Here is a 13,816-nt window from a genome sequence, read left to right on the forward strand (position 1 = left end):
AGAAATTATGGGAGAAAAGGTAGGTAAGGGAACAAATGAAGAAGGAGATACCTGTGGGGTGTAAGAAGACTTATTGGGGAACCACTCTTTGTAAGGGAATCTATATTCATTGAATGACACATCTTTTGAAATGAAGATTTTATTGTCAGGACTCAAGCAAGTGTATCCCCTATAATTTGGTGAATAGCCCAGAAAAATACATTCTCTTGATCTAAACTCTAACTTATGTTTGTTATACGGTCTGAGGAAAGGAAAACATGCACAACCAAAGGTCCTTAGGAAGTTATAGTCAGGAGGCTGCTTGAAGAGCTTAGAGTAAGGATTCTCAAAGTGTATAGCAGCTGATGGGAGTCTATTAATGAGGTAACTGGCAGTGGTAAAGGCATAATCCCAATATTGCATTGGGAGTGATGACTGCGATAGGAGAGCTAAGCCAGTTTCCACTACATGACGGTGTTTCCTTTCAACCACTCCATTTTGGTGAGATGTGTGAGGACAGGTGACTCTATGAGCTATGCCATGTGATTTGAGGTATGAGGAAAAGACACGAAACTCACCACCCCAGTCAGTTTGAAGTGCTTTCAGGGGTAGTTGAAATTGATTAATTATCATTGCATGAAACTGTTTGAAAATACCAATGGCATCAGATTTCTGTTTGATAGGATAAAGCCATGTATATCTAGTGTGAGCATCAACAAATGAAATGTAGTATGTGTTACCAAGAGTTGATTTTAGTGGTGAGGGTCCCCATAAGTCACTGTACACAAGGCTGAAGGGTTCATTATATTCTGTAGTAGAGGCTGAAGAGTGTTGTCTATGTGATTTTGCACAAGAACAAGAAGAACAAAACTCTGTCATTTTATTACTAACATGTATATTACAAGATTTCAGAACACTTTTAAGAGCATCTAGGTGTGGGTGCCCCAAACGACAGTGCCACAGAGAGTACAAGGAATTAGAAGAAATACACATTTTATTCCTAGTATCTAAGGCAGTATTGGAATTTTCAACAAGATTGACAGAGTTGCTTGAAAGATATGTACTGGAACAACTGGTATTTGTCTGAGAGGTTGGATTTTTGTAGAGCTTCAGATCTGGGAAGTGATATAGACCATCAGTGCCAACGACACCTTGAAGCAAGATCTTATTGGGAATCCTGGCATTTTACAAAACAGACATCAGAATGGAATTCAAAGAAGACAGAGTTATCCTTGGCAAATTTGCTAACACTGATAAGATTTTTGGTAATCGAAGGAACCAAAAGTAAATTTCTAAGGTGTAGGTGTGTGTTTGAATGAAGAGGAGATATGAAAGATGAAGATCCAATGGCTGTTACGGGCAAACCTTGACCATTCCCAATCAGTATTTGATCTGAACCACTAAGGTGTTGACCTTGTACAATATTCTGAGGTGATGCAGTAACATGGCTTGATGCACCAGAATCCGGAACCCACTCAAGAAGTGAAGCAGCATTTGATGCAGATGGCAGAGAAGGTTGCATTGTCATATAGGCTTGTCCTTGGTTCTGAGGTCTGTTGTACTGAAAGGATCTGACAGGATGAGACTGTTGCTGAAGAAAGAATTGAGGATAAGAAGTATTTTGTGGTGGAGGTAGATTTGGAGTAAAGTTTTCTTCGAACCTATGCCAACAGTCCTTCACATCGTGCCCATACTTGTAGCAAAGTTGGCAATGTACATTAGATCTATTTCCTCTACCTCTACCTCTGTTAAACCTCATGTTAGATCTTCCTCTTCCCCTGTTTTGGCCATTTGAGGTGTTAAACTGTTTGAAATGTTGTTCCTCTGTTCTGCTCTGTTTTCTGAACTCGTGAACAATGTCATCTTCTTCATCAGATCCAGTCTTCTGAGGTGTCTGAACACGCTGGGTTAAGTTTATTGAGGCTCCTTCTGCGAGTAGCTGCTCATTCTGCTTGATAAGAAGTTGTTCATAAGCCATTAGCTCTACTCCTAGATCTGCAACGGAGTAAGCATTTTCTCTACCATGTATCATCATCACGAAGGAGTTGTAGTCTGAGGACAATCCTTCGAGTATGGTTTCAGTATGCTGTTCAACAGAAACTGGACTTCCAATTGATTTGAGTGAATCACAGATTGTTTTGATTCTTGCAATATATTCCTTCGCTGTTTTTGCACCTTTCTTCATCGTCTTTAGCTCAGATCTGAGTTGTCTGGCTCGTGACTTCATTACACCATGGAATAGCTTGTGTATGTTGTTCCATGCCTCAAAGGAATGTTTAACTGGAAGAATATCATTTACCACTGGTTCAGAGATGGTAGATAGCAACCAGGTCAAGAGCATTTGATCTTGCATCAACCAGTCAGTATAGGCTGAACTGAGATTGTTATTCTCTCGATCTTCATCTGAGTTGAACTTCAAAGGTATCTTTGGATTCACCAGAAATCGTTGCAGTTGGTGAGAGGTGATGATTGGATCTATGATCTGATTCCAAAAAAGGTAGTTATCTTCGGATAATCTTGCAGAGACTTGAAAGTTAAAAAGTGTAGACGGATTTTTGAGTTCCATCGTAGATCTAGAAGCGGATTCTCCAGATCTGTTTACTGGAGTTGCATTTGGAGTTGCACTTGTGTCAGAGTTGGATGCGGAAGACATGTTTGAAGGCTCTTGATACCATATTAGAGTTTCTGTATTGAAGGAGAACGAAAGAAACTGAAGAACAGTGAGAGAGAGAAATGAGAGAGAATGAGCTGAAAGTACATTTTGTATTTTAATCAGTAAAATGAATCCATCGTACAAGATATAACTAGGACTCTATATATAGAGCCCAATGCTAACCCAAAGGTGAGTCAGCAGAACTAACTAACTGTGTAAACAGATCTAACAAACAGTAACAACCCCAACAACTATGACAGCTAATACACAGCTAATATAGGAAGTATAATCAGCTACAGCTGATACATGAAAGCTAAGTTACAGCTACAAAGAGTGAGATATTATTATAACACTAATAAATATATAATCTCACATTGATTGTGTGGGCAACTAATGTGGCCTTTATAAGGCCTTGAGCACCCCCACCCTTGAGCTAGCTTTTGGGGTGGTGTATCCCAAGGTTCTTTACATGGTATCAGAGCCTCACCATCCCCCACTTTAAAAAGTGGAATTAAAATAAAAAAAAAAAGCACAAAAAGGTAAACCAAAAATGGGCCTGTGCAATTTCCACGCTTCTAGCCTAAAAGGCTCTTGCGTGAGTGGGCGTGTTGAGATATATAGTCTCACATTGATTGGATGGGCAACTAATATGGTCTTTATAAGGCCCTGGGTACTCCTACCCCTTGAGTTAGCTTTTGGGGTGGTGTATCCCAAGGTTCTTAATCAATATAGTATCAGACATATGGCCACAAAAAAAATGTATTAGAAATTGGTTGTATTTAGTCAAGGTTTTCAAAGCATGCAGTTGTCTTATTCTTAGTTGAGCTGAACTTCAAACTTGATTATATGTAAGAGGTTGATTACATTAATTGAATATGTGATCTCTCGGTAACATGATGATAATATATCAGAACTAAATGAAAATAGGCTGCATGTTCCGGAAGTTTTGTAGGAATCAAAAGCATCACGTTATTTCTTTCCAGTGAAATTGTTTCCTCCAATTTTCATAATTACGATATGATATAGAACAGACGGTCAAGACATGAAATGTTGACAAAAGTGAACTACCTTTACATTCACTGCCATGTAAATTGGCACCTCTTCCTAAGCTACATTCGAATAAAAGAAAGTGAAACAGCATATTCACATGCATGGAAGATGTGAAAAAATAGAGTAGCGGAGTTGAAATGAACAATTTCAATTTTGTCAAATATTTATCTGTTCTTAACAAAATTCACTGTTCAAGGTGGAGTTCTTTCTTGGGGCTGCATTTCTTCTTCACTCTCTATAATTTGTTTTAGAATGTTTTCTTCCTCTGCCTTGAGTTTTTGCATGCACTGTTCAAAGGCAGACACCAACTCTGGACTAAATATAGAATCTTCAATGGATTCATTTGCATTCCTAATGTTCATTAGAGAATAGCTACCAAATTTTGGGGTGATATAGGATCCAGGAGAGTATATTCCACCTGCAGGGAGCCATTCTCTGAGACTAGCAATGGCTGCACATTCAATATCGGATGGGATTCTAAGTGATTCTAGCCTCTTTGCTACAGCCTTTCTCTTATTTCCCTTCTCAGTGGTGCTTACTCCTTGAGCATCACTCTCAAGCATACTTGTTTTATGACTTGGAACCACTTCCTCATTTTTAATACCAGAACTAGAGATGTGGCTTTTAGGACTTGGAGTTTCTTTACTGCTTTCTGGTGCTATACTCAAGATGTTGATCTCCTTCACTAATTTCTTTTCTTCTAAAGAATACTTTTTGTTTAAGCATGGTGGTTGCATTTTCTTGATGAAAGCATCATTATCCTCAGTGTGGCTAGTTGTAGTAGATACAAGTTCAGATACCTTAAGGTCCATGTTGGTTTCTGAACCATCATTTTCTTCATCATTAAACTCACTTTGCTGAACTCTGTAGGACTTGGTCAACCATATTTTATTAACCATATCATCATAGTCCTCTACTGTATGAAAACTCCTACTACGTACAGCACCCTTTGAGCTCAAGTCATGTTTATCTTCAAAATCAGATAAATTCTCCTGAGAAAGAGAGTGAACAATATGCTGTGGAAACTGGTGCCAACTTTTGGACCTCTTTTTCTTACCATTCTCAATTTGTTTCCCTCCTTCTTGGCCTAGCCTTGCTGATAGCTCCAACTTCTCAATAGTTTCAGAACTAGCATGCTCAATATCCAGTTTTTGGGACGAGATAGAACTATAAGAGTGCAGTTTGTTGGACACTGTGTTAGCTGCATAGACAAGAGCAAGGTACTGGTCATTGCCACTAGTTGAGATGATTAAATCTTCCAGCAATGGAATGCCATTAACTGTTCTCTGTGATCTTTGCTTTCTCTCTTCATGGAAACTGATTGATCTGGCTATGACTTTTGAAGAAATGCACCCCATGGTAAGTGGCTACGGCACTTCTGACAAGGAGGAAAGGAGATAGAAGCAACAAGACTTGCAGTAATCACAACTCAGACATAGGATGCTGAAATAGAAAACTGGGATTCACAAACTGGAAACAAATTTCTAGTGAACATAACATCTGAGTTATTTAAGTGGCATATATTTAGACAAAGAATGTTAGTACATAAGCAGAAAATAAGCAAACTCTAGACTATAGGATGCTGACATAGAAAACTGGGATTCAAAAACTGGAAACAAATTTCTTGTGAACATAACATCTGAGTTATTTAAGTGGCATATATTTAGACAAAGTATGTAAGTACATAAGCAAAATAAGCAAACTCTAGAGGATTAAGTGGGAAATCCTTACCAGTAGAAGTTGGTGCCCAACCTCAAGTCCACACCTACAAAAGATACAGAACTGGGGTCACAAGGTGTTTAATCCCCGGATACTACAAAGCAGAAGACTCATAGGCTTTGGCCTTTGGTAATACATGCAATGGTATAAACCTGAAACGAGAAACTTTTGAGGTGAAAGAGAAATCCAGCATGAAACACTTTTCAGCTGTGCTTTAAAAGCAAAATCCAGCATTACACTTCGGCACATCTTTATTTTATTATCTCAAGTACCCTGAAGCCTAAAATCTAAATACTAGCTCTTGATTACTCACTGCAATATTTAGACTTAACAAGTGGAGCCAGATTTCAAATTGTTAATCTTTGTTGTGCTTGGGGAATGACAGACATCAAGGCAGAGAATTGGTTAAGGACTAAGTGCTCTGCTGTCATCTACTTCTGCCTTTGCCATGTATGTATTAATTTATGTTCATTGCACAATGCTCCATGTTAGCTGCATAAACAATCTTATTTCCTATCCGGGTTTTGAGCAAAAGATGATTTTTCCATATAAAAAGGCTAAGAATAGATTAATAATATGCACAGCTTTTCTGCCAAATCATATAAAAAAAGATACAAAGAATGTTTTCATGTGTTACATTAACTTAATTGGCTTACCGGAGTTAGATGCATCACTTACTGATCTTCAATTCTATCTCTGATTCTGCTTTCTCTTTGCATTTTATTCAAGGTTTGGACTTTGGAAATAGTCAGGATAAGGTAGCTGCAAGAAACATATCATTTAATAATCAAATATGGGCTTGGCCCCATTATTGATTTTAAAATTCTAAGTTTGAAATTATACACCTAAGGAGGGTGTATTAAATAATGGTCCATAGTCTTTCCAGCATAGTCTTCCCGATCACGTCAATGCTCGTATTAATAACATCCTTCCTCCTTCGGATGTTAATGGTCATGACCGAATTTTGTGGACAAGGACATCTGATGGGAGTTTTTCGCTGAAGTCCGCTTATATGGCCATATCCAGGGGTAACGAGGAATCTACCAATTTACCTTGGAATCGCGTTTGGCAGTGGCATGGACCTGAACGGATTCGTACGTTCCTTTGGCTATTGTTAGGAGATAAAATTTTGACAAATGAAAGGCGTTGCAGACGGCACATGGCGGGTTCAGATATATGTCATCTGTGCAATTGTTTTACGGAAACTTCCTTACATGCGGTTAGAGATTGTATTGCAGCAAAAAAAGTGTGGGAGATTGCAGTTAAGCGAGAGGCTTGGGAGGATTTTTTCTCTCTTAATCTTCAGCAATGGGTGTTGTCCAATATCTCTGAGGATCGTAATTGGTCCAATTTGCCATCATGGCCTCTTCTGTTGGGTATCATTTCCTGTTTCATTTGGCAAGCTAGGAATAAGAAAATTTTTCAGGGATCTTCTGTTCCTGCTTATGGCACTTTTAGAGCTGCTATGGTCTATGGTGAAGATTTTTCTTGGTCAGAAAACACGCTTCGGGTTGCTGGTCTTGAGACTAACTCGAATAAAGAGAAATTAGTTTCTTGGGTTTTTCCTTCGGACCCTTGGGTTAAGCTCAATGTGGATGGGTCAAGTATGAATAATGGAGAAGCTTCTGCTTGTGGGGGTGTATTTAGGAATGCTAGTGGAAGGTGGCTTGTTGGCTTTTGTAAAAATCTTGGCTGTGGTAATGTTTTGTTAGCAGAACTTTGGGGTTGTCTCCTTGGGCTTGAGATTGCATGGAGGAAAGATTTCCGTTTTGTCTGGCTTGAAGGTGATTCCTTAGTAGCCCAGTTTTTCATAAGAGAAGGGTGCAGCTCTCATCATCCAGCCTCTAACTTGGTCTTGCGCATAAGGAATATGCTGGATTGGAATTGGAGGGTTAGAATTTCCCATATTCATAGGGAAGGGAATGGGGTTGCCGATTGGATGGCCTCTTTTGCCTACTCCTTTGATTGGTCTTTACAAGAGTTTGACTCGCCTCCTTCTGGTTGTCGTGACAAACTTGAAAGGGACTATGTAGGAGTAGTTTGGTCTAGGAAGTGTTCCTAGTTTCTTTTTTTGTTTTTATGTTTCCTGTTTGCTTTTCAAAAAAATATTTACTACCACTACCCCATCAAATGCATACATCAATTGTAGAAAAAATAAATTGGACAGCGGAGAATGGGTCCATCAGTGTCCCTAAAGGCTCAAGAAAACTAATTCCAGTTCATACATGATTTGCTAATTATATTGACTTGCCAGTTGATGATGATATGCTGCAGTTTTCTATGTGTATTTGTCTTTCCTTTTCATATATTTTTCTCTATCTCATTTTAAGAAGGGGTGAAAAATAAGTTGTCCTTTTTTAATGGGATGTCCCTTGTCATTTGAATTCTTTTTAAGTTTTTCATGTAATACAGTTGGACAAAAAAGAAAAATAAATAGACATAAAAATTTTGCATAACAAGTTTCGTAAGGTGTTGTTGATGTTAATGTTGAAGTTTCATAAGAAGTATCTTTTATTTGGATTCAACTATCATCGATCCCAATTAATTTAAGATAAAAGTGTTATTGATGTTAAGTTTCTTATGGCCACATTTTAAGGTTATGAATCCTGTGCCCTACTTTACGTGAAGAAAAAGCTAGTTACACAAAAAATCAAACACATATATCACACAAAAATTAAAAGGCAGCTTTTGCTTTTGATAACAGAGAGAAAGACAATAATGAATGACGTCAGTAAAATATAAATAAGATCTATATTGAACTTTTTTTTTTGTTTGTGCTACCATCATTTTTCTTTACATAAGCTTTATGTAAGATTTTTTATATGAAAAGATTATGTGGAGTTTATTTTTTCTGTCATAGTAATTTTACACATTCTAGATGTAAAACTAATCTCAGGTGCACCAAAATTCATGCACATGACAAAATTTATATAACTAGGTGCAATGATTAGAAACTTATACAGAACCATGTTTTCTATCTTTACGTAACAAGCTAAAAAACTGGAAAAAATTACCAACAAAGTCCAACACAACAGTCGGTAGATACTTGGGTTCTTTAAATATAATGACCCTAACTGGTAAATCTTAGTTATAGATTTAATTTAAGGATTTAAATGCCATAATTAGATTCAGTGAGCAATTTCGAGTATTTTGACTGTAATCATGACTATGTTATGAACAGTGCGTTCTGCCGGAGAATTTACAGTTTTGTGAATTAACCGGTAGAACTTAAAATGAGCAAAATAATTTTAGGAACATAATTTGAAAATTCTGATGACAAATATGAGTTCAGAACGAAAAATTGTATAGTCTGGCACTTTCCGTGAAAATCTCGTGAATAGTGTTTCTACCGGGTATTTTGTACTGCTGTTTAAGCAACCGGTAGAGTCCAGAAATAAATAATTGATGAAATAAGAATAAGAAAGTCCAATATATGCCAAGCAAGTCAATATAGGCCCAAGAAAATGATAAGTTTATAAGTTTTAATTTTCGTAAGTAAAGGAAGTACAATTAGTGATGCACAGTGCATTTCGTCAAAAACGGTGCAAAAACCATACTGTGAATTATGAATATTGTTCCTTAGGAAATAAAAAATTAATGTAAATGATTTTAGGAAATAAAAAATATGTTTGTAGCTTTGAGTTAGTTCCGGGTCAATTTAAGTTAAAATACGCGATAAAAAAACATCCGATGAAAATGGCCACATGTGCCTATATAGCCTTGTCACTTAAATGAAACACTATTTATTTCAGATTTTCTTCTTCTCTCTCTTGCATGGCCGAGCTGCACATGGAGGGGAAGGGGCTAGGGTTTCAAATTTTCCTTCTTTGATTTCTTCATCATCCATCCACCAAATCCAATGACCCACCACATGAAATTGATTGGAAACCACTCAATGAATCCATTCCACCTATCCATTTGAGCTATAGTTGAGTGTGTGAAGAGTTATTCCTCCTCTCATTTTCGAGTTACTATTCATTGGAGGAGAAAAAGTGAGTTTTTGGATGGAGCTTGGCTTGGAGATTGCTCTCTAGGCTTTGTACAAGTGTTTAGAGGTAAGAAACCTCTATTTCCATGATATTATTTTGATGATTTAAGTTATGAAATTGATGAGCATATTTTGTTGGGAAATAATTGATGTTAGAATGTGAAATTTATGATGGATTATTGTTGTTTAGGAAGTTATAGTGTTGAGTAAGCATCCACATGTGATATAAAAATTTAAAAGTCCTATTGCATCTTCCTCCTAGGTTTCGGCCATCATGGAGTGAGTAGGAGTTATTGTGGAAAAAATTATATTATGTATTGTGAAGGTATAGTGTGTTGGAAATGAGTGAAAATGGATGAGTTAGTAAGAATGCCTAAGTAAAAAAAGGACTTGGTGTCTAAACTCAAAATAGGAATTTAGTGGAAGCATTCCTAGGTGTTTTCAAGTTGTAATGAAGTAACGAAAATGCATTGTAAAAGAGAAGGATCTTTGGAAATTCCCCTTGTAGGATTCAACCTATAGGGTATTTAGGGATATATTTTGTACATTTTATTTTAAATAAAATGTGTTGTAATAAATTGTATAAAGGTGATGAGTTTTGAAGAAAAATAGCATGATTTATGTTGAAAATTCCTAAGGGAATGGTTGATTAAATTAAAGAACACCAACGGTTATAAAGAGGTCTAGACTTGTGTATTGGCATAGGATTGACAAAAATGCAAAGAAAGGAAAATAAGCGATAAAATGTATGCTTATGAAATAATTATGGTATTGCATCATTTTATTGATGCATTGTAAATTATTCTCTAGGTGTGCCTAGGGATTGAGAAGGATCGGAAATCTCTTGAAGCGATAAAAGTAACTTGTTCCACAAGTAAGCGTATTGGTAAAGCTTCAAGAGGTAAGCTCTATGTTTAAGGAGTCTTTTCTTGCTTGAGTGCTCCACCATGGTTAGTGAACTATGGTTGGACTGTATGACTGTGATTTAGATGCCTTGTATAGATGCATTCATATAGAGTTATTTGATAACATGATATGTTTTGCTCTGATATGACTTCTGTAATTTGATTTCTGTAACAATCTCTGGCCATTGATTGTATAGTACCCGGACGTCCGCTTTGGGGTCCTCCCTCGGGACTGATGGTGTACTCCTCTGATATGTCTGGTTCCGCTTTGGGGTCCTCCCTCGGGAACACGTGCGTTGATTTCCGCTTGGGGTCCTCCCTTGGGAATGACGGCGCACATCTCTGATATGATATGGATATATGCTCTGTTCTGTTATGATATCTGTTATATGTTGTATTTGTATACTCTGTATCTGACTTTCATGCAGGAGTGAGCCAGGGGTATGGAGAATTCTCTATAAACCTGGAGCTTATTGAGATTTGTAATCTCACCCCTCCTTGGGGACACATTTTCAGGTGCCCAGATTTCCGGTGAGTCCTCACTAGGCAGGGACACGACACGTGGCTGAGGCAGTTGACAGACCGGATTTTGAGTGGCTGTAGGCTGCTACCTTTTTGGAGTGTTTGATGTATTTTAGTATTTTCGCATTTGATGGATCATGATATTGATCCTTTATTTTGTATATGGTCTGTATATGTTTTGTACATGTCTGTCAGTTTGATGCATGTACATTTGAGTATTCAGGAACGTTATATGATGATGTAGTATTCAGATAAGTTTATGTTTTGATGGTATGCTGTTAGATTTAGTGGCACGGAGCCATGTTATGCATGCGCCCATGTATGGGTATTCGATTATATTTGGATATCTGGTATTTCTGAATTGATATGTTGTATAAACTGTTTATCAGGAAATGCTTCTGAGTGGGATTGGAAAATCCCCAGTTGTCCGATTTATAGAGGAAACTCTGCCCGATTTTCGTTTACGCCGAGTAAGAATTAAGTTAGAAAAAGAAAAAGTTAGCTCATATTTTCGTAAGTTAAGTCTTCCGCTGTTTCTGTTTATATCATGTGTATGTTAATTGAACCGGCTCGAGACGGGGATGTAACATTTATGGTATCAGAGCAGTTTCTCTAGGAGAGCCTGTGAAATATTGCATGAACTGTTCGAGTTGTTATGTTCTTGAGTTTTTCTTGGAATACTATGATATGCATGTCTGATCACCGAGTGTGAGCGTAGCTAACTCATTCCTTTGTGTGAAATATGCAGAATTATGGTTCGCCCAAGAAGGACTTCTGATCCTCCTATTGACCCGACCGATCCAATATTAGCAGATTTGGCAAGACCCCGACTTAACCCGCGGGGAAATACTTCACAGCCAGATCCAATGATAATGGCCTTAACTGAGATGCAACAAAATATGGCTGCAGCTAGGCAGCGAGAGCTAGAAGTGATGATGAAAGCAAATCAAGATCTGTTAGAGGCTAATAGGTTGGCCAATCAAGAAATGATGGCAGCAAGCAGAATGGCGAATATTGAAATGATGAGATTACTCTTGGTTGAGGTGAGGGCGGGTGGGCAAGGTCCACAGCCACAGCCTTTGCAACAGCCACAGCCTGAGCCACAACCACAACAGCCTGTTCCTCCTCCTCATAATCCCATTGTTGTGGAGGGTGAAGGAAATAATGATGTGAATGAAGAATCTAGTCACAGGGGTGGTGTGGCACAGCCAGCCACTAATAGAGAGCAAAGAGAAAGAATGCTAAATGCCTTCCGAAAACATGCACCACCAAATTATAAAGGAGGCATTGATCCTATTGCTGCAATTCAGTGGTTAGAAGAATTGGATCGCATTTTTACTGTCATGGAGTGTGATGATCAGCAGAAATTGTTGTATGCTTCTTATATGTTGCAGAATGATGCAGCTGATTGGTGGAGAAATACCCGTCTGCCCTTGGAATGTCAGGGTTATGCTATTACCTGGCCTTTATTTGAAAGGCAATTCTTGCTGAAATACTTTCCGGCTGAAGCCCGGATAAGGAAGAAGGGTGAATTTGAAGAACTAAAGCAGGGTCAGATGTCTATTGATGAATACTTGAATAAGTTCAATAAGCTGGCCAAATACTCTCATTTCCAGAGAGCTCCACCTACAGAGGATGACTTGATTTTTAAATTTCATAGAGGATTACATGATAACATCTCTGAAAAACTTGCAGGTGACTCATTTGATACTTTTGCTGCACTTGTTAAAAAGTGTAAAAATATTCAAGAATATTACAGAAGGAAGCATAAGGACCAATCTGCTCCTAATTCTGGTCCTAAAAACACTTCTGGGAATTCTAAAGGAAAAGGGTTGCAGGTTAGACAGTCTGATGGTAAGTTCAAAAAGGCGGGAAATTCTAAGCCTGGAAATATTAAGCCTGCTTCTCTATGTGCTACATGTGGTAAAGTTCATGCTGGGGTTTGCAGAAAAGAGCAAAGATTGTGTTACAAATGTGGCCAACCTGGGCATTTTATTAGGGACTGCCCCTTTAATGGGGGACAGGTTTCTACTATTCAGGCCACTCCGGCTCCTATTGTGGTTGAGGAACCATCTCTACCTCTCCCACCTCCAGTTGCCCGAGTATATGCAGTGACTCAGCAAGAGGCTGAGAGGTCAGCTAGTTTGGTGCGAGGTATGATTTCTATTCATGATGAAATGCTTAGTGTTTTGTTTGATTCTGGTGCCACGCATTCTTTTATTGCTGATTATGTAGCTGAAGCATTTGGTCTGCATGTGATAAAAATGAAAACTCCTATGCGTATTGTTACGGCTGTGGGAAGAGTTTTTAATGAAGACTATGTTTGTGAAAATGTGAATTCAAGTATGAAGGCAGGGAATATTCTGCCGACTTTATTGTCTTGCACCTTGCTTCTGTGAAGAAGATTGACTGCTGCAGTAAAACCATTTCTGTCTCATCTCATGATGAAGAAAGGGAGTCTCCTTATTTGTCTGTACTTCAGGTGGTAAAGGCCTTGAAGGAAGGAGATTTCGGGTATGTTTTATTGGGAGGTTTGGTTGGCGTCAACAAGGAGCCAGTTTCTGTTATTCCGATTGTCTCTGAATTTGAGGATGTCTTTCCGGATGAAATTCCGCACTTCCCTCCAGAGAGGGAAATTGAATTTGCAATTGACTTATTGCCTGGTGTGGGAACTATCTCTCTTGCCCCATACCGGATGTCACCTCTGGAATTATCCGAATTGAAGAAGCAGATTGAAGACTTATCCAGAAAAAATTTTATTAGGCCGAGTGTGTCTCCTTGGGGAGCCCCGGTGATCTTTGTTAAGAAGAAGGATGGGTCTATGAGATTATGTACAGACTACCGGCAGTTGAATAAGGTTACTGTTAAGAATAAGTATCCTTTGCCGCGTATAGATGATTTGTTGGATCAGTTGCGTGGTGCGACTGTATTTTCTAAGATTGATCTCCGGTCCGGGTATCATCAGATCCGGGTAAAGCCAGATGACGTTCCGAAGACAGC

General features: G+C 38.3%; 1 long non-coding RNA gene across 1 annotated transcript; it reads left to right on the forward strand.

The window, feature by feature from the left end:
• Positions 1-9,158: 9,158 nt before the first annotated feature.
• On the forward strand, positions 9,159-10,973 carry LOC133290245 (uncharacterized). The gene is made up of 3 exons (XR_009748620.1): positions 9,159-9,456; positions 10,200-10,290; positions 10,811-10,973. It is a non-coding gene; the product is annotated as an uncharacterized LOC133290245 (long non-coding RNA).
• The last annotated feature ends 2,843 nt before the right edge of the window (positions 10,974-13,816 follow it).

This window comes from Gastrolobium bilobum, unplaced genomic scaffold (genome assembly GCF_033153095.1).
Source record: "Gastrolobium bilobum isolate Gb01-03AN ecotype WA unplaced genomic scaffold, APGP_CSIRO_Gbil_v1 utg1595, whole genome shotgun sequence".
Taxonomy (NCBI): domain Eukaryota; kingdom Viridiplantae; phylum Streptophyta; class Magnoliopsida; order Fabales; family Fabaceae; genus Gastrolobium; species Gastrolobium bilobum.